Consider the following 24,444-nt stretch of genomic DNA (forward strand, 5'->3'; position numbering starts at 1 on the left):
AGCAGTTGTGACGATAGTCCCTCCCATGGTTATGAATAATACATGACATTACAGTTGGTCAAGGCAGAGGTTATGCTGCTGTCTGTGCAGCGTGGCGTGTCTCATTCACTCACACACACACACACACACACACTCACACTGCAGTGGTGCATCGTTTTCTTCTGATTCTCGGCTAGTCCTCTGCGCTCTGTTCCCATCACACACACTCACTGGCGTTATTGCTCTGTAAGAACGGAGAAACCAGCCAATGTTCAGCATAAGTATCCGCGGAAGGGAAAGGAGAACGCATTTTGTGGCTGGTGGAAAGCTGTCATGAGAAAAAGCACGCGAAGGAAACATATCACTCAGGATACACCGGCGAGGAGTGCGGACGCGAGCGGGGGAAGGTGGGACGGAAAGTAAAAGATAAGCAAGGTAGGTTACGTCTTCGCCTGAAGTATGTGTGTGTGTGTGTGTGTGTGTGTGTCATTAATAACCGTGTGTTGCCAGAAGGTAATGGTAATCCAGGATAAAACCTTTCATGCACAGATTTCCTCAGTGATGACTGATATTTGATACGAATCCTTCCTTTGCTTGTCAGCTTTTACAAAAAATCACTATGCTAACCAGTTTATGCAAATACCACAGTTTCTACAGTCGTTGTTAGTTTTAGCCTGCAACAATAGATTAACATGGATCCATTTCCCACAGTTTTTCCACAAATGTTTTATGATAATATCGCGAATACCAACGATATTGGCGGTAGTGCCGGTTTAAGACTTCTGGGGCCCTAAGCAAAACTTTGTCCGGGCGTTCATAAAAACCCCAATGAACCAACCTTCTCTTATTTCTGGGCAGTTTCACTGTCAATCAACAACAGTGAGTTGAAAAGTTCAGTAATAGGCTACAGTGAAAAAATAAAACAGACAAATAGCCTACAAAAAAAAATATATATATATATGAAACGAACAATTTAGCCTACTACTAGTAGCCTTTTATAAAGAAATGTAATAAAGTAATAAAATGTAAAAATAAATAAAGCATTGCATAGTCTTCACTGTGAATGAAATATACATTGATTCTTATCAAAGTTACTAATGTTATTCAGTGAAACGCAGTGAATGATTCTCTCATTTTCTTTTGTTGTTTCATTAACATGAAATAGCAGACAGCAGCGGTTTTAGTAGGCTGCTATCACTAAGACCAAATGCACAGATCTAGGCTACAATGACAAGCATTCGCCCAGCTAACAATTTTACATTCTGGGAACGTTCTTGGAACGTTAGTTTTTTGTTCCCAGAACGTTCCCAGAGAACGTTCCCTATTGGTTATCCAGGAAAGTTGTCTTATCTAGAACGTTCCCTTACGGTTAGGGGAACGTTCCGAAAACATTCCCATAAAGTTCCCAGAACGTTCCCCTAACCTAAGCACGTTGCAGGAACTTTATGGGAACGTTCACTGTTTGATTACTTTCCCACCTGTTTATGCTCACTGAAGACATAACTGAATGTGTTTACATTTTTTGACATATTTTTGAGTGTATTTGTTCATTTAAGCGCACGACCGAAGCCCAAAGTATAGTCTGTAGGCTACTTGTCCATGTTTCTCTCCATCTCGGATCGAGTGGACAGAAAGCCAGCTGTTGAACAGCTACTCTTTCGCAGCTCAATGCACTTTTACATGTAACGTTACATGATTTGACTGATTATGATGTTACGTATGGTGACAGCGCACTGGTTTAAAGGAAAGAAACGGAAAGCGGCATCATGTTTTTATAATCGTTGGAAGAAGCCAAAATCAAAATTGAATCTAAAACACATGCCCCTGGTGGTTCGGGGGCCCTACGCAACTTGCGTACTTTGCGTATAGGGAGGAGCAGCACTCGTTTACTGTTGGTATTTTCTTGTATAATACGCTTGACTTTATTATAATACTTTTTTTGTTAAAATATTTAAACTTGGTTTACGTGAAACGATAGCGTGTGGATATTTCACAGTGATCTACGTGATGTTAGCGCAATTGAATCTCACTAAATCAACATTGGCTTGCTGATTTACATTGCTCCAAGTGGTTGTATTGATAATTAAATGCCTGTTGAGTAATTTTAGTCGCATGTTAGTGTGAAAATAGTGCAACATACTAAATACAGCTGCAAGTGTTCAACAAGACAGTCATCTTCCAGCAGAAAACACTTCAGATACGTTTTTGAGACGATCTATCTCGTAATTTTTTGGTATTGGTTGATACAGATGTAACTTATTTATGTTTATATTAATGTCTACATGAAATCTATTTTCTAAATGGATGTTATGTACCCTATCCTAAAGTAATGAATATTTATAATGAATATAATCCATGTATATTTTGCTTTTTGTTGTTGTTTTTTTTAACCTCACATGCCCTGCATTTTTCGATAACCCATTGCACTCGGTTGTACGTCACAATATGGAAGAAAATATCTGTCGCTTCTTCCGTTTCATTGCAACTTTGAGGTCCATCACACCATGAGTTGAACAGGAACTGGTGTTATAAGATAAAGTGCACATTAAAGGCCATGACCAATATTTTCTATGGGACAAGTGACGTGAAATCTCTTTTTTGGGGTTTTATGGGTAGCAGTAGCAGTGTGAACGTTGTGGCATGTTTTGCCACAATAAAAATATAAAAATAATAAAAATTATTTTAACAGTACTGCTTGCATAAAATTCGTATACATTTCAATTATCACTATATATCTAAATTATGTCTAAGATGATATTTAAGTGCCTAGTTTTATGACCAAACTCTGTAGCTTTAAGAGGTCAGTGATGATTGAGAGATGTACAATAAGTGCAAACATTCCTGATATATCAAATTTGATTTTTCTATAAATAAAATAAAAATAAAACAATTTGTGGAGATAATCAAATAAACCTCAGTCTAGTAAATGTTTGTTTTTATTGCTAACAATATAGAAGTTATTGCTACATTTACTTTATAAAAAACAGTAAAGATTTCAAGTGATCCTCAAGTGACCCTCTTTTCATTTAGACCCTCAGTACAAGTGTACTGTGACGTTTTAAAAATTATACTAAAAGGCTTTTTACATGCTAAATCATGTGACAGAAGGCATGTAGTAGATTGTGCAACAGGTTTTTCTGCAATAATGAAGAAGCAGTGTGTATTGGTGCATCTCCAGGCCAGTCAGACAGCCTTCAGATACGTTTTATAACCAAGAACTAATAGGCTAAAGGGTTTTGGTATCGTATTGTTATTCCCTGAATAGAAATCAAATAGCGATTCGCACCCCTAGTGACCACGGAAACCTGTCCGCCGCCCTCACTCACTCACATCTTTCTTACCTTCTGCTCGGCTCTTTATTATGGTCTATCTGCCTGGTTCTGCTTGCTCTCACTCCCCGTAGATTCTGGCTCATTTGCTGTTATGCGGGCAGAAAACGGTCCTAATGTGCTGGAGGTAGAGCTGGGCTTCTGTCCCGTGGGCTTCTGCTGACTCATTTTCTCTGGATGATGAGGAAAATTGAACTCTGTCAACAGCCAATCAGAAAGCCCGAAGGATACCATTGTAGTCCGGGAAAGTATACATGGCCTTGGGATATGAGAAACCTGATTTCACAGCAGGCATGAGATTGTTCACATGAGAGTGGTAATGTTCAATTTGTAAGAAAGAGAGAGAGAATATACAGTATACCTTTTACTCCATTCACTTGCATCTGTTTCTGAACACGCTTTTAGCATCACTCACTGGACATTTCTTTAAGTGTTGCTTACTTGTGTTGACTCTAGTAAGTAATGACCAGTCCTACGGCAGGCAATTGATCCGCTTCATTGAGAGTGAGTTTCAAAGTCCTAATTTTACTTGTTAACTGTGCATCTGCTAATTTTCTGCCAGTTGTATTGATTGTTTTTGGCATATAATGTTTAAAGTCCCCTTTGGGGGGAAAGAAAATCAAGCTTTTAATGTTGTTTATTGTGGCGAACACGACGGCCGAGGGACGTGAGAGAACGGCGTGAGGCCGGTGGTGCGATTGCTAATGAGCAACACCTGTGAAGCACACCGGTCTCGCATCTCTCACGGAGGAGCGGAAGCATAAAGGAGGAGCGACGACATTGATGATCGAGAGAGGAACAGGCCTGTATTTAAGTTGAGTTTTGTTTTTTGTATTTGTGTTTTATTTTAGCCAGCAGTCGTCGGCGAGGGGCTGCTGGCCGTTATGTTTATTTTAGGTAAGCCAGCAGTCGTCCGCGAGGGGCTGCTGGCGGTATTTTAGTTTGGTTTGTTTTATTTTAATAAAGTTTATTTGAATGTTCGCCGGTTCCTGCCTCCTTCTTCCCTGAACATTGCTACATTTATATGTCTATGTGGTGTTTTTAATATGCTTTAAGACAAACCATGTGCAAATTCATGTCAACACCATTGCTGAGTATTTTCTCCTTAAAACTGCGGTGAACCAAAGACAGTCCAAAAAACGCGGTAACAAACTACCTTGTTAACCAATCAGATTAACGTGTGATCGTCAACGAGTGGATCTTTGAGCTGCTGTGAGTGAGTGGAGGCGGGGCTCATTTGAATATTCATAGAACCGTGTATGCTTAATAAGGCAAGGGTGTTGAGTTACATTCAAGATATTTCAAGGCATGTTTTTTTTAAAAGGAAAAAACGTTTAAATATGTAATTTTGGTGATCAAAGATGAGTTTTCAGGGATAAAATGATCGACTACAGGGGGACTTTAATGCATAGATTGTTTTAGGTAGATTACCCCTAACTATGAAACCTTGGGATTAAGGAAAATCCTTGAATTTCCCACTCGTAATTATGACTTTGTGGTGATGTTCATGTGCTTTCAACTTGTACGATCTTTCCGACATGACTTGAACGCACCATTATTGTACCCCGAACAATCAGAATCCATAATGAAGGTTCACCCGGCAGTGTAATGCCTTTAGTTACGGTGTTCGACAAAGGTCAAAATAGATTAGGAGAATCATTATGATGCAAAGGCATAAAAAAATAATAATGACAGACATTTCCATTCGGACAGGCTTAGATTTCTCAGCGGACCCCTGAGTTATTTGACAAAACAATAGGTAATTTTCTACATCATTTTTGCAGAGCTTGTGTGAGAAAAACACAGATGTGTTTGATTGAGGCAGGATTTAAATTAAAAAAACGTACATCTGTGAAACACAAATGTACCTGACCTCCTCTGGGAATACTGGCTCTGTCTGAATAGACCTATGGCTGGTGCTGAATAGAATTGTGTGCTCTTGCTATTCCAGTTATTCAGTTTTATGCTTTTGTGTGTTTCTGTGAGGATGTCTTCAGTAAGTACTGAGCAAATCCCTGCAGTGCTTAACCTCTACCATCGCTGCTTCTTAACCAATTAGCCAGCTGCCGTTGTTGTCCCAGAAGATAATTAAGGGTAAATATGTTCATGTGTGTGTGTTTGTGATGGACTAGCTCAATGTGTGTGATTCATCTTTTTGTAAAATGTATTTTGATATTTTTGACACACGTAGTGGTTTTAAATGTTTAAGTGACGTTAACAACTTTAAATGCCTTCCCATGAAAATCAGGAATGTCTACTGATACACACCAAAAACTAAAGGTTCCAAAAGGGATTTTTCACATCATTGCCATAGAAGAGCCATTTTTGGTTCCCCAAAGAACCTTTCAGCGAACAGTTCTTAAAGTCCCCCTGTAGTCAATAATTTTATTTCTTAAAATTCAGATTTGATCACCAAAATTATATATTTATAAGTTTTTTCCTTAACAAAAATGTCTTCATGCCTTAAAATATCTTGAATGTAACTCAAACACCCTTGCCTCATTCAGTATACGCGGTTCTATGTATATGCAAATGAGCCCCGCCTCCACTCACTCGCAGAAGCTCAGAGATCCAGTCGTTGAAGATCACACGTTGATCTGATTGTTTACAAGGTAGTTTGTGACGTCAGAAACACCAGCGATTTCAAACCGTGTTTTTGGGACTGTCTTTGGTTCATTGCTAGCCTGGATGCCAGCCCGAACCCCGCCCACAAAATGTTTAGGTCGGGAAGTTCGGTCTGGACTCGATCCGTTGAGGATTTTGTTGTTCGGACCAATCAAATTGTCAGGGCGGGCTTTATACGATGATGGACAGATAAGCAACGGTAACGTATCCATCCACGTCATCAAAGAGTGCTTGGGTTGAATTCATGGCTGCCGCTGGAGAATTGAATTGTGTATATTCCGCTATCGCGTGTGTTATAGAAGATATAGACAGCGCATTAATTTTAAAAGAGGAACAGAGAACCGCGATCAAGGCATTTGTCGATGGGAAAGATGTGTTTGCCGTCCTTCCTACGTGATTCGGAAAAAGTTTAATCTATCAACTTTAATCTATCGTTTAACATACATCACTTACCCCGTTGCTCTGATTGGTTCTAGGTCTATCCAATTGAGTGCAGAGGTCGTTTATTTCCTGGTTCGGTTGACACACGCCCCATAATCACAGCCCAATGGAGCAGAATCAGACTCACATTCTGACTAGAATCGGCTAGTTCACTGCAGTTTTAACGAGAAAATACTCAGCAATGGTGTTGACTCATGAATTTACAGATGGTTTGTCTTAAAGCATATTAAAAACACCACATAGACATATAAACAACATTAAAAGCTTGATTTTTTTTTACCACAGGGGGACTTTAAAAAAACCAGAGTTTGAAGAACATTTTGAAAATCTAAAGAAACATTTTCCACTATAAAGACCTTTTTCTGCAATCAAAAGGTTCCATGGATGTTAACGGTTCTTCCAAAAATGCCACTAAAGAACCTTTCTTGTTAAGAGTTTCTGATATAATGAGATGTAAGTGGATATAAATGGCAGGTTGTTGCCGTTCTCAAGAACACAGCATCCCTCTTTCACCCGAGTGCCTTTGGAGGTCTAAAAATACATACACCTGCTCTTAATAAAAAAACACTCAAGCACATACCGTCTCTTTCTGTGCATTATGAATAAATCCTTTAATATTGTCCACTGGAGATTGTTCTGTAATAGCAAATCCACATAATTGAATTCCCTGTGCGTGTCAAATTCATTTATGGCCAGGTTGGTTGTTTAACTCTTTGATATTTCAATGAGAAGTCTTACTGCAATTTCTCCTGCATTGCATTAGTCAGATTTGTATTCTAACCAGTGTGATATTTCCCTTTATGTAAGGTTGATGCGAGCCGAAACCTCCCATCAAAATTCACTTTTATAGTGGCACTTGTTGAGATTTTAAATTTACTCTATCTGTCAGATTTTATTATTGGCCAGTTATTCATTAACAGCAAGTTTTGCTGATTATTTCATACTGTTTACTTTTGCTTTTTCATCACTGTATTATTATAATCCTTTTTCAGCACTTGAATTTTCTAAATTTATTTAAAATAAACAGCCATTAATGCCAAGTAGATCAGAAATGCTGTTTTAAAGATCTATTGAACATAATCAAGGGATGTTTTCACATTGATTTATACTAACACAAGGAAGAATGATTTTTCATTATTGTCAGTAAAATGCACAGTCATGAATGGCAATTGATTGCAGCAGTGCCTGCCTTGGTTCCTTGCTTTTCCATTTATTTCGTCCATAGGGATTTAAAAAAAAAGTCTTCGTTAAAGCATTATAAGCTGTGAACTAGAATCATAACATTACGAACTGGTTTGAAGCAAAAAATATTTAAAAATCAGAAAAACGATATGTGATACCTTTAGTGACAGAAAGAACTACAATCCCATGCATGAAGCATTGTGAACAGCATAATCAAATAAACGATGGAGAAATATAAAAAATTTCATTTAAAAACGTTGATAATATTTATATAAATAATCTATTTTAAGTTTTTTTGTTTGTTTCGACTCTGATTGGTGGGATTTTCTGTACAGCATCATGGGCAATGTAGTTTTTCACCACAAATTTGGCTTTTAAACACTATTATTTTAAAAGTACATTGAAATAATGTGGGCTAACAGCCTAAACAAAAGCGAATACTATCAAATAACATCCTCGTAGCTCACAGTAAGGCTGTCTTTATAGGCTTACAATCGTTAAAAATCTATTTCCCTATGGAGAAAATGAATGAAGATTTTACTTCCAGAACCCGACTGTTGCACTCTATATATGGCTACATATTCAAGTCAAATCAAGTCAAGTGAGATGTCGTTCCGCTATTTCTAGAGACATATAAAGGACCGAAATGTCGTGCCTCACAGGACCATGCATGGTGTTACAGATAAGTACACAGCCTATATGAAAAAGGTACGCTAACTAAACCTATTCATATACTCTGATTTACAGTCATGTAGAAACACCTAGTGCAGACTGTGCAAAAGAGACATTCAGGGCAAACAGTGCAAATGGAAACACTTTGTTGCTGAAATGATTCGGTGGGAAGTAGAAAGCAGCAAACAATTTATTTAGCTTCAGTCAGTTTTGCCAGAGTTCCATACGCTTCCTTTTGAGTCCATGCTGAAGAGTGTATATTTAGACCCACTGAATGGATTCAGTGCACTATTACATACGTTTGTGGAGAACACATGACATGCCATGTATACAGCCTGTTACAGTTATGTAATGTAGTTTAATGTTAAAGGGATAGTTTACCTAAAGATGAAAATTCTGTCATCATTTACTCACCCTCATGTTTTACCAAACCTGTATGAGTTTCTTTTTTCTGTTAAACACAAAAAAAAATATTTTAAGAAATGTTGGTAACCAGACAGTTTACCGTCACCATTGACTTCCAATAATAAATAATTCCGTTTTTTTTAAGGATTGACAGCACTAATAGGAAACAATAGGAAGTTAATGCCAAACTAAAGGTGATATTTTTAGCAATATCATTGGGTTATTTGAAACAGTCATATTCTTTTTAGATGTTTGTTTTTTAGAAACATTGATGGTGCATTATTAATAATTTTTCATCATATTTTCATCAACAGTATGTTTTAATTTAAAATAGTTTCATCATCGAAAAGATATGTAGGACCCACTAGCGTAGCCAGAAAAGCGTCTCTGGGTGTGCATAAGAAAAATTGGGTGTGCCACATTTATTGTCAAATTAATGTGCAAAAAAAACTCGGACCCGGCTTATCACTAACTTTACAGAATAGACTGGGCTGATGTGTAAAACTTGCTTGCCACATAAACATAGGCCTAATACTAGGCCTACAGTATATAAAATATAACTCAGGGTTCAACATTAAGGCTTTACTTGTGCTTTTCCTTCGAACAAGTAAATCAGCCATTCTCTTGTCCAAGTAAAAATGCAGAAATCGGTTTAAACGTATGCTTCATCTTTCATTTTAAATTCTTAGATTTGATCAATACATTCAATTGAAAAAAATAGACACTATGCTGTTACCAATCAAATTAATTAATTTACACTGAAAAATTACAACTGCATTAAATAATGTTACGAGATTGTTTTAAATCTTTTTTGAAGATACAAAAAAGATATTGGAAAGAATTATAGCCTACTTTTAAACACGAAACTAAACCACCAGTAGGGGGCGGCAGGTGACTGTCTTAATGAGTGAGTTATTCGGTCATTTATTCAAATGATTCGTTCAAACGGCTGAATCGTTAAGGAATGAGGTAGTTGTTTAATGGGTCATTGAATCTTTGACTCAATCGATTCATTCAAAGCGCAGAATCATTCAGTAATGCAGTTATGTGTTCCGGTGAGCTGCGCTGTGGTTCTTGGGATGTTTGTTTGGAACTATTATCGCTGCTCAAATAGAAAAACAGTCAATATTGTGTCTAAAATGTAAGTGACTTGATATTGATTACTTGTTTATTGAACTGTCATATGAAATCAGTGTCATATTTTCAATCGTGATGGTATTCAGCAGTCGTGGTGCTTAACTGTATCATATCATATATTATAAATATGAAAACTCCACATTAATTTTTTAACCGCTCTATGTTCATTAAGTTTCTTTGTGTGAACTGCGCTCATTGTTTCTATTTCTCCTCATGAGGCGCGAGACTCAACAGCACAACCGTATTACCAGTCTGCGGCTGTTTGCGGATTGGTTGGCAGTGCGAATGTCGGTAGATATTTTTTTAACGATAATAATTAAAAAATTAAAATACATTTTAAATGTACAAATATTTTAGGTAAACAACAATAGTCCAAGTTTAGGAAACGTTTTATTAAAACTTTAAAAGAGAATTCTGCATCTATTTTAGGTGTGCCAGCTGCTACTGTGGGTGGCACCGGCACACCCTGGCACACCCGTGGCTACGCCAGTGGTAGGACCCCAATTATACGCTACTGGAAAGGAAAAAAATTACAAAAATGCCCATCCCTATAGTCACTTGGTGAATTCATCTGTAACAGTGTTTGTTTGTTTCATATGCATTTAATCGAATTTATAATGAATCAAAAGAAGGAAAACTGTTTAACCCCCGTAAAGCCAAACATACTCAGGAAAAAGTGAATTGCTTGAAATTGAACAGTTTAATATATGGAAATTGTTTCCGCAACAGAATAAAAAATAAAAATGGTAATTGCGACTTTTGATCTCACAATTCTGAGTTTTTTCTCGCAATTGTGAGATATAAAGTAAGAAATGCGTATAGGAAAAAAGTCAGAATTGCGAGATGTAAACTCGCAATTGCAAGAAAAAAGGTCAGAATTGTGATATAAAAAGTCGTAATTACCTTTTTTATTTTTTATTCAGTGGCAGAAACAAGCGCCCATAGTTTAATGAACTTTCAGACAAAAAACAACAAAAAACCTTTACACAAAGTAGGCCCATGTGTTTTATGATGAGTATCATATTTGACACATCACGCTTTTATGACTCATAACATGAGCTCAAACTTGGAGGAAAAATACATTTTATTCAGAGACTCAAATTGAGCAAAAATATGCATTTTGGTGCTGATGCTGATATTTATATGACCAGAAAGAAAGATGGAATTCTGATAGCATGTAATGCAAATCAATGAGATCTTTATAACAGTATAACAGAATATTTACATAAAAGGTTAAAATAATCGTCAAAGAAAAAATGAATAACTGGCTGATGAAATCTGACAGACAGAGTAATCCATTTTTCATAGATCAACCTTGATGGATGAAACCTTCCTTTGGGGCCAGTGGGAAGGAATGGAAATTTATGATGAATGCCAAGCGGTTTGATATTATATGTGTGATTTCCGTCTTTGTTTCTTCTGTGGCGACCGCGACATGTGTCATCACAGCAATTTCTCCCTGTAACGTCTCAGTTAGAGTCGTTTATGGAGATATGAATATGCAGGGGTCTCTCCCGAACCGTGTGCTCCTCCTCCACATGGAGCACAGCCAGACCTCCCTTGGGTAGCAGGACTGATTCATACATATTTTATGTGTGAATATAGTCATTATCATCACTGGCTGACTGTCTGTCGCCACATTTGCTATCTAGTTATATGACACCAATTTAAAGGTGCTCGTCATCTTTTGATGGTGAAATTACAGTGCTTGTCCATGTGATGGTGCAATTACAGTATCCACTGTGTTTGTACACCTTGCATAAACAAAATTAGAGTGGATATGTTTTTGAGTGTGTGCATCATGTCTGAATGTAGTTAAACGCTGCTGTGTGTTGGAGTGCAGAGGTAACAGTCATTTTCAGGTTAGAGTTCAAATATCTACAGACATCATGTCATTATGATTGACAGATGAGCTTCAAACCACTTCATGAGTCACTCTAGCTTTAAGGAACAAACCCTTTTAATGTAGCTTTGCACACAACAGAGTATATGATTAAAAGCCTCATTAGAGTTGATGTGCTCTAGTTTCAGTCTAGGATTGATTGCGGGAATCTTCTATGATGAACAAGACGTTCGAAACCCATTTTACTTCTGTAATATGATGTTTCCTGCGTTTTCACGTGTAAATTCATGTTCCATTTGATGTCTGCACAGCTTTGAATTAAAGGACCTTTGATAATCCGCTGCTACTATATCAACACACATTAAAACATGTTGCTTAGTCAGGGCCGTCCTTTGGGCGGTGCAACCCGGGCCCCGCGCTTTAGGGCCGATGTCATATTTTGGTTTGTTTTTGTAGTTTATTTTAATTTTTTCTGCAAGTACATGGATTTGATCCATTATAAAAGTAATTGGGGATTTTGGATGTTTTGATAAAATATGAAACTTAAAAAGAATTGGAATCAGTGTTGTTATTGTTAAATTAAACTATAAAAAATATTTTTTGTGAATAGAATTTAAGCTGAAATACAATACAATTTTAGATTTTATTGAATTAACAAAAAAATTAGAAATAATTTTAAAATAAATGTTCAGCTGAGATTAACTAAAAACTGAAATATAAATTGCAGATGAATAAAAACTAACAGAAATGAAAAAAGCCCATAACAAAATGACTAAACCTTAAACTGAAATTAAAACTGAAAATTTTTTAATAAAAGCTAATTGAAAATATAACTAATAACTAATGGTATATAATTAATACTAAAATAACACTGATTGGAATGTATTGATGAATTTATGCATATTATTTGTTTTAATTATGGACAAGAAACAAAATGACTAAAAAGTATTTATATTTATTTAAATCGATTATGTATGTTTAAGTGGCAACACTTTACAAAAAGGTCTCATTAATTAATATTAATACGTTTACTAATTAACCTTGTAATTAATTATCATTAATTAACAAGTAGCAGTACATTTGTATCAGAAACTATTACTACATCTACTACATCTTCAGTAACATCAGTTAAAGGGTTAGTTCACCCAAAAATGAAAATTAAGTCATTAATTACTCACCCCCATGCTGTACCAACCCCGTAAGACCTTCGTTCATCTTCGGAACACAAATGAAGATATTTTTGATTAAATCTGAGAGGTGGATCACTGCTACATAGGCTGCCTGAGGGAATGAAACTTGACGGCCCAGAAAGTCATTAAAGAACATGTTTAAATAATCCATGTGCCTACAGTGGCTCAACTATAAGTTTATCAAGCGACGAGACTACTTTTTTCCCGAAAAAAAAAACATAATAACGACTTTATTCGACTATTCCTTTTCATTCCTTGTGGGCCTGAGACGAGAGTTCAAGAGATTTCCACGACGCATGCGCGAGAACTGAACAAGAAGTATTAGAAGAAGAACGTTCTCTTCTCAGTTCTCGCGCATGCGTCGTGGAAATCTCTTGAACTCTCGTCTCAGGCCCACAAGGAAGAAAAGGAATAGTCGAATAAAGTCGTTATTATGTTTTTTTTTTCGGGAAAAAAGTATTCTCGTCGCTTGATAAACTTATAGTTGAGCCACTGTAGGCACATGGAATATTTAAACATGTTCTTTAATGACTTTCTGGGCCGTCAAGTTTCATTCCCTCAGGCAGCCTATGGAGGAGTGATCCACCTCTCAGATTTAATCAATAATATCTTCATTTGTGTTCCGAAGATGAACGAAGGTCTTACGGGGTTGGTACAGCATGGGGGTGAGTAATTAATGACTTAATTTTCATTTTTGGGTGAACTAACCCTTTAATAAAAATACAGCTGTTCATTGTTAGTTCATGTCCATTAACCTTTCATTTAAGTAATGCTTTTTTTCAATGTTAGTTGTCTTTTATTATAATAAAAACATATAGTATGCATAAACTCATCAGTACAGTTTGAGTTAAATTTAAGTTTGTCTAAATTAAAAGAAACAAGTTCATTAAACTCAAAACAAGGAAACAATTCAGAATACGTAAAATGTGTCAGTTTTGTGAACTCAAAAGAAAAAGAAAGTTCTAAATACTCATAAAAGTTAATTTGATTGAACTTATTTGTTTAATTTGAGTTCGCTCTACTAAAACCAATTAATTATTTTGAGCGTTAGGGTTTGCAGTGCTCATTGTAATCATATGTTGTGCTTATGAATATATATACACATCTAGGCATATTTTACATATTTCTTTCGGGTCAGAAATCTCTCTGTTGTGATTATTTTCCGGCACTCTTTTGTCAGTCAAACCCTGAGCCGAAACACAAGCTAACCCTGTGAGACTTGCCTGAGATAGATTGAAAATTCGCTGAATATTCAGAGGGGATTGGAATATGAAGATACAGAATCTAGCAGAGCCTGTTGTTTTGCTTCTCTTCCTGAAACAAAAATGGTCTTTATTTCCCTGGAGTATGAAAGAAGTGAATAAAGGAAGTGACAGTACAGGACGTGTGATATTGCATCAGTTGGAGAGAGAGATCGAGGCAGAGAGAGAGGTCATGTTGAGGTAATTGTGTTTTTTTTATGAAGCTGCTTGTCTGGTTGACTGTTCATTTTACTGCGAGGTATTGCTATTGTCATTGTGCTTGAAAGTGTGGAGTCTGCTGTATAATAGAAATGTGGTTTGCGACTTATGTTTTACAATGCAACACTTACCAGCAGGCACTTTAAGGTCTAGAGGAAAGAGCCCTATTGTTTCCCTGCTCATGGATGCGGGTCCTCATTGTCCTGGACTGACGTTTAAAACTCAGGATAACCTCTGGGAAGAGGGACACTGACTCTACACTAATTGGCTCAGTGATGGAAAGGGGTTTATGAGAGGCCACAGCTACACAGAAGAAGCCTGCCACCTTTGAACTTTAACTTCTGACCTTCAATTCTGATTTCATTTGTGATATAATAACTAGTAATAGGATTTACTGCATCTGGTGCTATAAACTTCAGGGGGGTAAAATGTGAATATATAAAACTGAGACCCCATTGAAGATTTTATGTTGTTTAGATTTAGGAATTTTGAAAAATGTAAAAATAAAAATAAAAACAACAGTTACAATAAGATTTCATTTGTTAATATTAGATAATGATTTAGGCTAACATGAACTAGCAATGAACTTTGTTAGTTAGTTAGTATGTTAGTTAATAAAAATACAACTGTTCATTGTTTGTTCATGTTAGCGCATAGTTCATTAACCTGATGTTAACAGATTCAACTTATGATTTTTGTAATGTATTATTAAATGTTTAAATTAACATTAACTAAGAATAATAAATATTGTAGATGTGTTGTTCCTTGTTTGTTCATTTTAACTGATGTAGTAACCAATGTTAACAAATAAAACCTTGCTGTAAAATAAAGTTAAAAAATTCAAAAAAGAATTATACTGAATATATAATTTGTAATAAAATAAAATTAAGGCAAGACGATACATGTGAAAAGGGTAGATATCAGCTTACTCCATCATATTGTTATGTATTACAAGTTATCTGCATGTTTAAATATGTAAATGACGCATAATTAAATATACATAAATTTGCATCAATTTGATAAAACCAGGTTTAAAAATCGTGTTTCAATGTTGACATATTAGAGTAAATCAGAAAATACTGTCAATCCAACCCAAACAAATCACCATGTTTTAGAAATAAAATGTATTAAATAATTAAAATAATGTAGGCAAAACCTTATTGTATTAAAAATCGCGTAATTGAATAAAAATGTAAAACAGTTTTGAACCCAACTGTATGCATCTCTGTAAAGATTATTGTGAATGTTGCACAAATACATTCCCATATTCCACACACCTTTTATACCAAAATCCTCTAATGTATCAAGTCAATAAAGATTTGCAATGATTATTTACATCAGTCCCTCCAGAAAAACGCGGAGTTTTTTTGTGATTGTTGCGGGCAAAAATCCTTGATTATGCGGCACGTTTTCTTAAAAAATGCGATGGAATACGCGGGATATTTACTGTATGCAATTTTATGCGATGAAATTGCGTGAACTTGCAAAAACTGTAAGGGTCATTTCTTATTACTTCCTATGATAAGCAAGCATACTACATCACAGAAAGTGCTGGGAATATTTAAGTTCTCATGTTTTTTTTATTTCAGACCTTAATAAACACATGGTGTTAAACACAAACTTACAAAACTTAAAAAAATGATTTGCGGGCTTCATCATAGCTTCGTCGCGGGGTTTGCAGCTTTTTGATGATGTTCACGTCGCGTAATTACGTCACTTCATAACGTTCCCATGGCAACAGGGGGGAATGTCTGCTCTTGTGTGAAGTAAACGCAACATCTTTCAACTTTCTGCTAAGATATGTGTCTTTTTTGCAATGGAAATGCGGGGTTTATGAAATCATGCAAGCCACGCATATTTCGCGTGGAAATCGGCATTTTATGCGGCGAAAGTGCGGTGTATTTGAAACAATTGCGGCCCCGCATGAATATGTGGACTTTGGCTGATAATGCACTAAATCATGCGATCGCATAATCACGTTTTTCTGGAGGGGCTGTTATATGTTTAAAGTGTAAGACTGGAAAACTAGTTACAAAAAAAGGACCCTGCTGAAAATTACCATTTGAACACACTCTCGTGCGGCATTCGAGACACAAGTCTCACCCCAGAATCATTCTAATCTTCTCCTTCCCTCGTGGTGAGATCACCCAAACTCACACAAGAATCAATATGGTTTTAATGTGAACAATTATCATACAGTTTATACATGTTTGGTATCATTTGAAATGTCTCAGTGCGACTGGTACAAATGTCTCATTCCCAAAGAATTACACCAAAAGGTAATAAAGTTCTTAAGAGTTTAGAAATATCTTGCACACAGAAGGGGGTGACTTTCAAGCAAATGTTCCTCTACCACCAAAAGGTGTGACCTCCGAATGCAATTATCCATTGTTTAGCACACGTTCCCATGTGAAAGAAGTTTTTGGTATACAATGAAATGTAGCAAGGGGTTCAGGGCCTTTCTGTACCTCAAATCAGCCCGTCATGTATTTCTTAAATGTCGAGTTAACATTTCTCCTCTTTATTCCAGAGCATTTGATGTTTTGTATTGATTATCTTTGAACTGATTATGAAATTGTAACGATACATTTACCTCACATAATAAATTGTTACATTTGATTATTCTAACTGACATTATTTACATTAGAGTTAAAAGAAATAGTCAAACATTCGCTCACATTTAATGATGCACGGATATCATTAAAACCTTTTTCATTTATGGAGTCAGATAAAATAACGAGTTAATACATGTTAAAATGTATTGAATTTAATCAAAAATACTTTGCCACGAGAAAAGACAGTTAGAGACCTTCCGTGCTGGTCGGATGCCGGACCTTGGGCCGATCGAGCGCAAGTTTACAAAAGCGTATTAGTATGTTTGAGTAAAATCTGATGCAACCTAACACCAAGTAGCCTATTCACAATTTTTGGCACCAAAACTATTCAAACTTAGTTTGTCCCTGAATTTTCCTCATTCCCTGAAGAACATTTGAGTATTTGACTGAATTTGAACTTGAATTTGTAAAAGTTTGACTTAAGTTAGTCCTTAAAGACTCTATGAAATGGTTTGAGTTCACTTAAAGAAAACTTTCAGTATGACAACGATTAATCTGGTAGTACACTGGGAGTATACTTTAAAGTATACATTGGTTAACCTAAAAAGTAAACTATAACTAAATATAGCTAGGAATTTAACAGTCCACTTAATGTATTTTACAGTAGAGTTGCAATAGGACCTTAGATGTAGACTAGTTGTGTACTCAATGCTATACTGTTGCACTTCAAAGCATACTTCTATAAACTAATGCCCTGTTTACACCTGGTATTAAGATGTGTAAATATTTGAGTAAAATCTAAATGTTGTACAAATGAATGAATAAAATAAATAAAAATATATTACAATGATTTATAAAGTAAAATGAATAAATAAATAGATTAAAATAAATGTATAATACAAATGTTAAAACAAATAAAATGAATTAAAATACAAAGTGCAAGAGGGTCGTTTACAAGTAGACGAGGCAGACACATTGCCGTTTACACCTGGTGTTTTAATCCATCTCTTTTATACACTTTTAACCACTTCTGTCCTGATGTCTTCGAGGGAAGGGTCTATGTGCGGGTAATTGTATGGGTTTTTTCAGATCTTTTGATTTAATGGATGGAATAGGCTTGCGCAATTTACATATAAACGCGCCCAGAGACAACGGAAAAACACAGAGCACAGCTTTCGTTTCTGCTCTGACCGCCTCAAATGTGTGTTAAAAATCAGGAATCATGGGAGAAAATCATTTTTCATCTTCAAACCAAACTTGGGTCTCCAGCCAAAGTTTAAATCCCGTCTGACCAGTTTGCTTCCCATTATGTTAATCATTAGGTCAGTAGGTGGAGAGTTCGACCACATGAGCGTTTACACTACGAAAGCAATCCTGTCTAATGTGTTTTTGACTGGTCGAAAGTAGTCACGCTCAAAAGGTTTTAAACCCCGTTTACACCTGTATTTAGCGTCGTCCACTTGTGATCCAATCGACCAAAACTAATCTTAATACCAGGTGTAAACAGGGCCTAAAAAGTGGACCAATTTACCTATTTACCGATAGTACACTTACAAATAGCATATACTACTAGTACACTGATTCTTAAACTGCACTTGGAAAATATATTTAAACTTATGTTTACTAGTTCACAGCATAGCTGTATAGTTCACAGTAAAGTTAGAACAGAAAAGAAAAGCTAGTTGTGTATTTTTATGTTATAAAGTACACCTAAACGTATACTTCTATGAACTAAAAAGTGAGCTAATTTAGTCCCGAGAAGAAATGGTACACTTACAAGATTTTAACTAGTACATTGATTTTAGTATACTTAAAGTATACTTGGACAATATACTTGAATTTAGGTTGGCATTATAAAATGAACTTGACATATATATATTTTTTTGTAAGAGTTGTATTATAGCCTGGGAAAACCCAGACAAACTTCCGGCAAATTTAGATTTGCTCTGAAAGTTAGTCTGGCGAAGAGTCCATTCAAGTTCATTTCCAATCTTTCTAAATCGAGGCACCAATCACGAACGTTGAGGCGGGCTTTACAAGATGGCGATCGATCTGATTGGTTTTAAGGTCTATCCAATTGCGCCCAGAGGCATTTGAGCGACGTCCGTTGGTGACGCCCCTTTGGAAATGAGCTGTGAATGAACCTTCCCCAGACCCTAACTCAGTTACGACTGAGAAGGGTCTGGTTTTAACCAGGCTAGTTGTATTATGGACTACAGCAATGAAGGCACCAGTTTGCAACCAGTTAATGGATTCAAAGTATTAGCTTTAATTCAGCTGAAGACAAACATACAGGATACTTAGAATTTTCCTATTGTTTTATTTTATTGGACAAAACGTTCCGTAGAGCAGAATGTTTTTGATGGTTTTTATTGAAAGAGAAATACTGTAAATTTATCGCTGTCAAAAGTTTATTTTCTTCAGGTACATTTAGGGGCACACTAAAAGTCACAAAATATAGATTTTATGAGGTCTGTATTAGAGTCAGAACTATTTGTGAAAAATTCAGACAGCAACAATTGACTGCTGTCCGTTTAAAAATGCTAGACGTGTCTCCCTACCACAGAGAGATTCACAGAGGCCAATCTTCATTCACTCTCACTGAGCGTTTTTATGAACACTTTGAGCTTGGCGGTGAAACTTTCTTAGCCTCGGGCTAGTGTCACATAAGCCTCATCCACAAAGACAAAAGCATTTTAAATGGGAAAGTCCCATTGGAGGCCATAAACAAAGAAGCGCAGTAAAGTCTGTGTTGCATGACTGAGTAGACATTAATAGTGGCCTTTTTAATGTGAAGGGTTTGAGTCGAGTTTGAAGGATTCTTTTGTGCGGTTGTGGCAATCTGTCATCGTCCTCCTCGCTCGTATTTTTTTTTTTTTTTTTTGGTCAGTGCGCTGGCATTTGGAGTGGGTGTCGGAGTTGACAGCCTAAACATTGAGAGGAAAGTGGTATGGATAGGGCTGCTCAGACACAGAGAGGGGGAGGGAAAGAGTAGAGAAAGAGATGAATGGCATTTCAGATGACTAGAAAGAATGAAGGGCTTTGATTCAGATGAGGAATTATAAAAGAGTCATTTGAAACAGACACTATGATGTCAGAAATTCTTAATTAGATGACAAATGATGTAGTTTCTCCACAAGAGTTATGAAGAAAGAATCAGAACTATGTTTTGTCATTCAAACTGTGTATCTCAAAGAGTTCTTGGATGGTGAATGTATTAGCAATGATCTTTCGTTATTCTTTCGGGCAAAGTATTGACTCGGTCTTCATTCAGGTTTCAGTTGTTTACTGAAAGTTCTTGAACAATCAAAAGAAAAACATAAATAAGCTTTGGTCAAAAACGGCATTTTCCCCATCTTTCTGTCGTTGTTAAAGGAACCGCCAATTCTAAAAGTGCTTGAAGGGATTGTTCACCCAAACATGACAAAATTTTGTCATAATTTATTCAAACTGAATTTCTTTCTTCTGTTGAACACAAAATAAGATATTTTAAAGAATGTTCCAAAGGCAGTCCAATGTTAAACCAGAGCAAACCATTACAGAATAAACTCAACAAATGTACGTAAATAACATAAACCTAAACAAATTTAACGAATCACTACTCAAAAATTTATAACTTTAGTTTTCCCACTCCCATTTGAATTATTCAAATTATGGCTCTCACAGTGAAAGTCCAAGAGTATCTGACTATTGTAAGAAATGAAAACATTATTTTGTTCGCAATTCTGATGATTTTTTCTTTGTTTTCATTGTTTTGTTGTGTCTTGAAGCGTCTTCGATTTCATGTTAGAACGACCAACCATTAAAAGAAAAAAACTCCAGTGAAAGCCTCCAGTGGAAGATGGAGGTCGATAAACAGGCTTTTTTAGGAACCCGCAAAGCAATTTTCCGGGGAATCCGTGGAGGTCACAGGGGAGGATATGGGCGATATGGGTCTAGACAACTTTTTCAGCGTCAACATCTCTGCGTCCAGCCCAATCCTCATCTCATCCGCCCTGTCGAGCCAGAGCCAGTCTTCGAGCAAGAGCCAGAGCCAGTCTTCGAGCAAGAGCCAGAGCCAGTCTTCGAGCAAGAGCCAGAGCCAGTCTTCGAGCAAGAGCCAGAGCCAGTCTTCGAGCAAGAGCCAGAGCCAGTCTTCGAGCAGGAGCCAGAGCCAGTCTTCGAGCAGGAGCCAGAGCCAGTCTTCGAGCAGGAGCCAGAGCCAGTCTTCGAGCAGGAGCCAGAGCCAGTCTTCGAGCAGGAGCCGGAGCCAGTCTTCGAGCAGGAGCAGGAGCCAGTCTTCGAGCAGGAGCCGGAGCCGGAGCCAGTGTCTGCTGTTCCTGAGCCGGAGCCAGTGTCTGCTGTTCCTGAGCCGGAGCCAGTGTCTGCTGTTCCTGAGCTGGAGCCAGTGTCTGCTGTTCCTGAGCCGGAGCCAGTGTCTGCTGTTCCTGAGCCGGAGCCAGTGTCTGCTGTTCCTGAGCCGGAGCCAGTGTCTGCTGTTCCTGAGCCGGAGCCAGTGTCTGATGTTCCTGAGCCGGAGCCAGTGTCTGATGTTCCTGAGCCAATGTCTGTTTCTGTTTATGTGTCTGTCCTTGTGGCCGCTACTGTTCTAGTGGCTACTGAGCCTGAGCCGGTGTCTGTTCCCGTTCCTGAGCCGGTGTCTGTTCCCGAGCCAATGTTTGTTTCTGTGTTTGTGTCCGTCTTTGTGGCTGCTACTGTTCTAGTAGCCGCTGATCCTGCGCCAGAGCCCGTTGATCCTGCGCCAGAGCCCGTTGATCCTGCGCCAGAACCCACTGATCCTGCACCAAATGCACCAGAGCCCACTGATCCTGCACCAGAGCCCACTGATCCTGCGCCAGTCCTGTCCAGCCCAGAGTTTCCTTTGCCGCTGGTCCTGGTTAACTCAAAGCCCTCTTCACCGCTGGTCCTGCCCAGCCCAAGACCCCCTTTGCTGCCGGATCCCCCCTTTCCTATCAAATTCCCCATTAAAATTTTGGGGGGGGCGCCCACCCGAAGGGTCCTCACCGCCATGGCCACCCGAAGGGTCCTCACCGCCATGGCCACCCGAAGGGTCCTCCCCGCCATGGCCACCCGAGGCTCCCACAGCTTCGCCCTGGACGCCCGAGGGTTCCACAGCTCCGCCCTGGATGCCCGAGGGTCCCACAGCTCCGCCCTGGACGCCCGAGGGTCCGACAACTCCGACCTGGACGCCCGAGGGTCCGACTGCTCCGCCCTGGACTCCCGAGGGTCCGACAGCTCTGCCCTGGACGCCCGAGGGTCCGACAGCTCCGCCCTAGACGCCCGAGGGTCCGACAGCTCCGCCCTGGACGCCTGACGGTCCGACAGCACCGCCCTGGACTCCCGAGAGTCCGACATCTCCCCCCTGGACGCCGGAGGGTCCGACATCTCCGCCCTGGACGCCCGAGGGTCCGACATCTCCGCCCTGGACGCCCGAGGGTCCGACAGCTCCGCCCTGGACGCCCGAGGGTCCGACATCTCCGCCCTGGACGCCCGAGGGTCCGACATCTCCGCCCTGGACGCCTGAGGGTCCGACATCTCCGCCCTGGACGCCCGAGGGTCCGACGTCTCGCCGTGGCCACGCCCACAGCCTGCTCCGCCCTGGCCATGTCCACAGCCTGTTCCCCGAGCTACCAGCTCCGTATTTGGATGTTATAAAGGGGTGCGAGGACGGGCCTTCGGGAGGGGGAGGTTCTGTCACGTTTTCTATGTGTTTAGTTATGTTTTGTGATCTTGTTTCCCCCTGTCTTTGTGATTTTGGTTTAGTCCTGTTAGTTTTTCCCGCCTCTCGTTTGTGTTCAGTTTCTTCACCTGTGTTCAGTTAATTATCCCATTAGTCCCAGTTCTTTTAAGCCCTGTGTTTTCCTTCAGTGTTTGTTGGTCGTCGTCCGTGTATGGTTGTGTCTCTGAATTCCTGGAGTTTGTTATTTTGTTCCTGTATGTTCCTGAAGTTTATTTACTTTGAAGTTCCTGCATCCTCGTCTTCAGCTACCTGCACACAACTTGACATTATCTAATTAAATATGAACCCATTTGGATCCATTTACAGAACAGAAATTTGAACATTACATAAAGCCAGGTTCGACTGACATATTAAAGGCTTCTACCGAGGAGATTTAAGATTTCTCTTTTTATTACTCCATAAATCAGAAAATACTGCCAACAGCCAGAAGAAAATAAATTTTGTTCACCATGTTTTTAGGAATAAAATGTTATATAAATCAGTCGAATGATAAATGAACAAACCCCTCAGTAAAAAACAACCCTTTCAGAATATAGATAGGAATAAAGCTGTAAAATTTAGTGTAATTGCTGCTGAAGTGAAGATTTTCGACTTCTTTAAAGGTATTGTAATAGACCTTATTCAGTTTAGAGGCCATATTGGATTTAACGCAGATGAAATAACGCACAGTATAAAGGTCCTAAATTTCATGTTTTTGTCCACTGAAAGTTTTTTGTTTGTTTTTTCAGAAAGATGTTATCAACTGAAGAATCGGTATGTTGTTAAACAACAGTACAATCCATTGACCGCTCTGTACTTCTATCCCTCACAGCCTCATTTCATTCCTGTCAAAACATAAATATGGCGCTATCCTGATTAAGGTCTATTGAAATGCAAATGCAAATAGATCAAATGTAATGTCATGTAACACTGAAATACGTCTTTCCATTAGTCTGAAAGAAGACAGGTTATGTATGGAAATATCTCAAAATTGAGCATTTCCTAAAAAATCTATATTTTGGCGTGTAGTTTCGGCTCTCTGCACCGACACTGATTTACCCTCACTCCTCAGACTGGATCTGCTTCTGCAGACAGACCGCTTTTATGTGTCTTTCTAACCTTAATGTCTAGGTCAGTCATGTCTTTCTTGCCTCTTTATTGGATCATATAGCAGACACACACAGAATCTTCCCGCAGATACCAACAGAAATGTGATGCACCTCATTCACACATCGCGTGCGTATTGAGTTTATCTGCTACTTTGGCTAATTTGACTGTGCTTTTTGCTGCCAGTAATAGTGTAATGTGTTTTCAACATGCTTGAATTCAATTTGGAGATTCTTCCACAAAAACAGCACAAAAAAACCCGCAACGTCTGTAGATTTGCCTGAGCCAGGGTTCGCTTGCCTCTTTTTTTGTGATTAAGTGTGATTGCAATGTGATATTGTTACATGTGGTAATTTATTAAAATTTCATTGATTACATTAAACATTCTTTCCGTAGCTACACACTGTCATATGAACAACCAGTAAGACTTTCTCACACAATCGTTAGTGCAGAGTTTGCATCATTGCAAGATGGACATAATAACATAATAACATTCGTGAGTCAGATAACCATTGATTCACTTGATTCAGTTACCGCTCTGACTAATTTAGTACGTTTATTCAGTGATGGATATGTCTATGTGTATGATCCATACTGGTAACTCGTGAGTCTCTTTGAACGATTCTTTAAAAGAACCAACTCATAAGAGTAATTTGCTCATGAATTGGACTGTGCTTGTTTGTTTTTGTGTACAGCCAGCAAGGAAAACTAATGAAAATGCATGTTTTCCCGCCATTATTTTGCATACTTTTCTGTCATATTCAATTTAGACTGTATGCTCATAAACTGTATGTCAAATT

General features: G+C 38.1%; 1 protein-coding gene across 1 annotated transcript in view; it reads left to right on the forward strand.

The window, feature by feature from the left end:
* Positions 1-287: 287 nt before the first annotated feature.
* The window catches only part of tanc2b (tetratricopeptide repeat, ankyrin repeat and coiled-coil containing 2b), a 210,103-nt gene continuing 185,946 nt past the window's right edge, over positions 288-24,444 (forward strand). Inside the window, exon 1 of the mRNA XM_077224633.1 lies at positions 288-414. The gene's annotated coding sequence lies outside the window, so the exon portion shown is untranslated. The remainder of the gene's footprint in view (positions 415-24,444) is intronic.

This window comes from Siphateles boraxobius, unplaced genomic scaffold, assembly GCF_051911475.1.
Source record: "Siphateles boraxobius isolate OS27281-9 unplaced genomic scaffold, OSU_SipBor_1 90, whole genome shotgun sequence".
NCBI classification, from domain to species: Eukaryota; Metazoa; Chordata; class Actinopteri; order Cypriniformes; family Leuciscidae; genus Siphateles; species Siphateles boraxobius.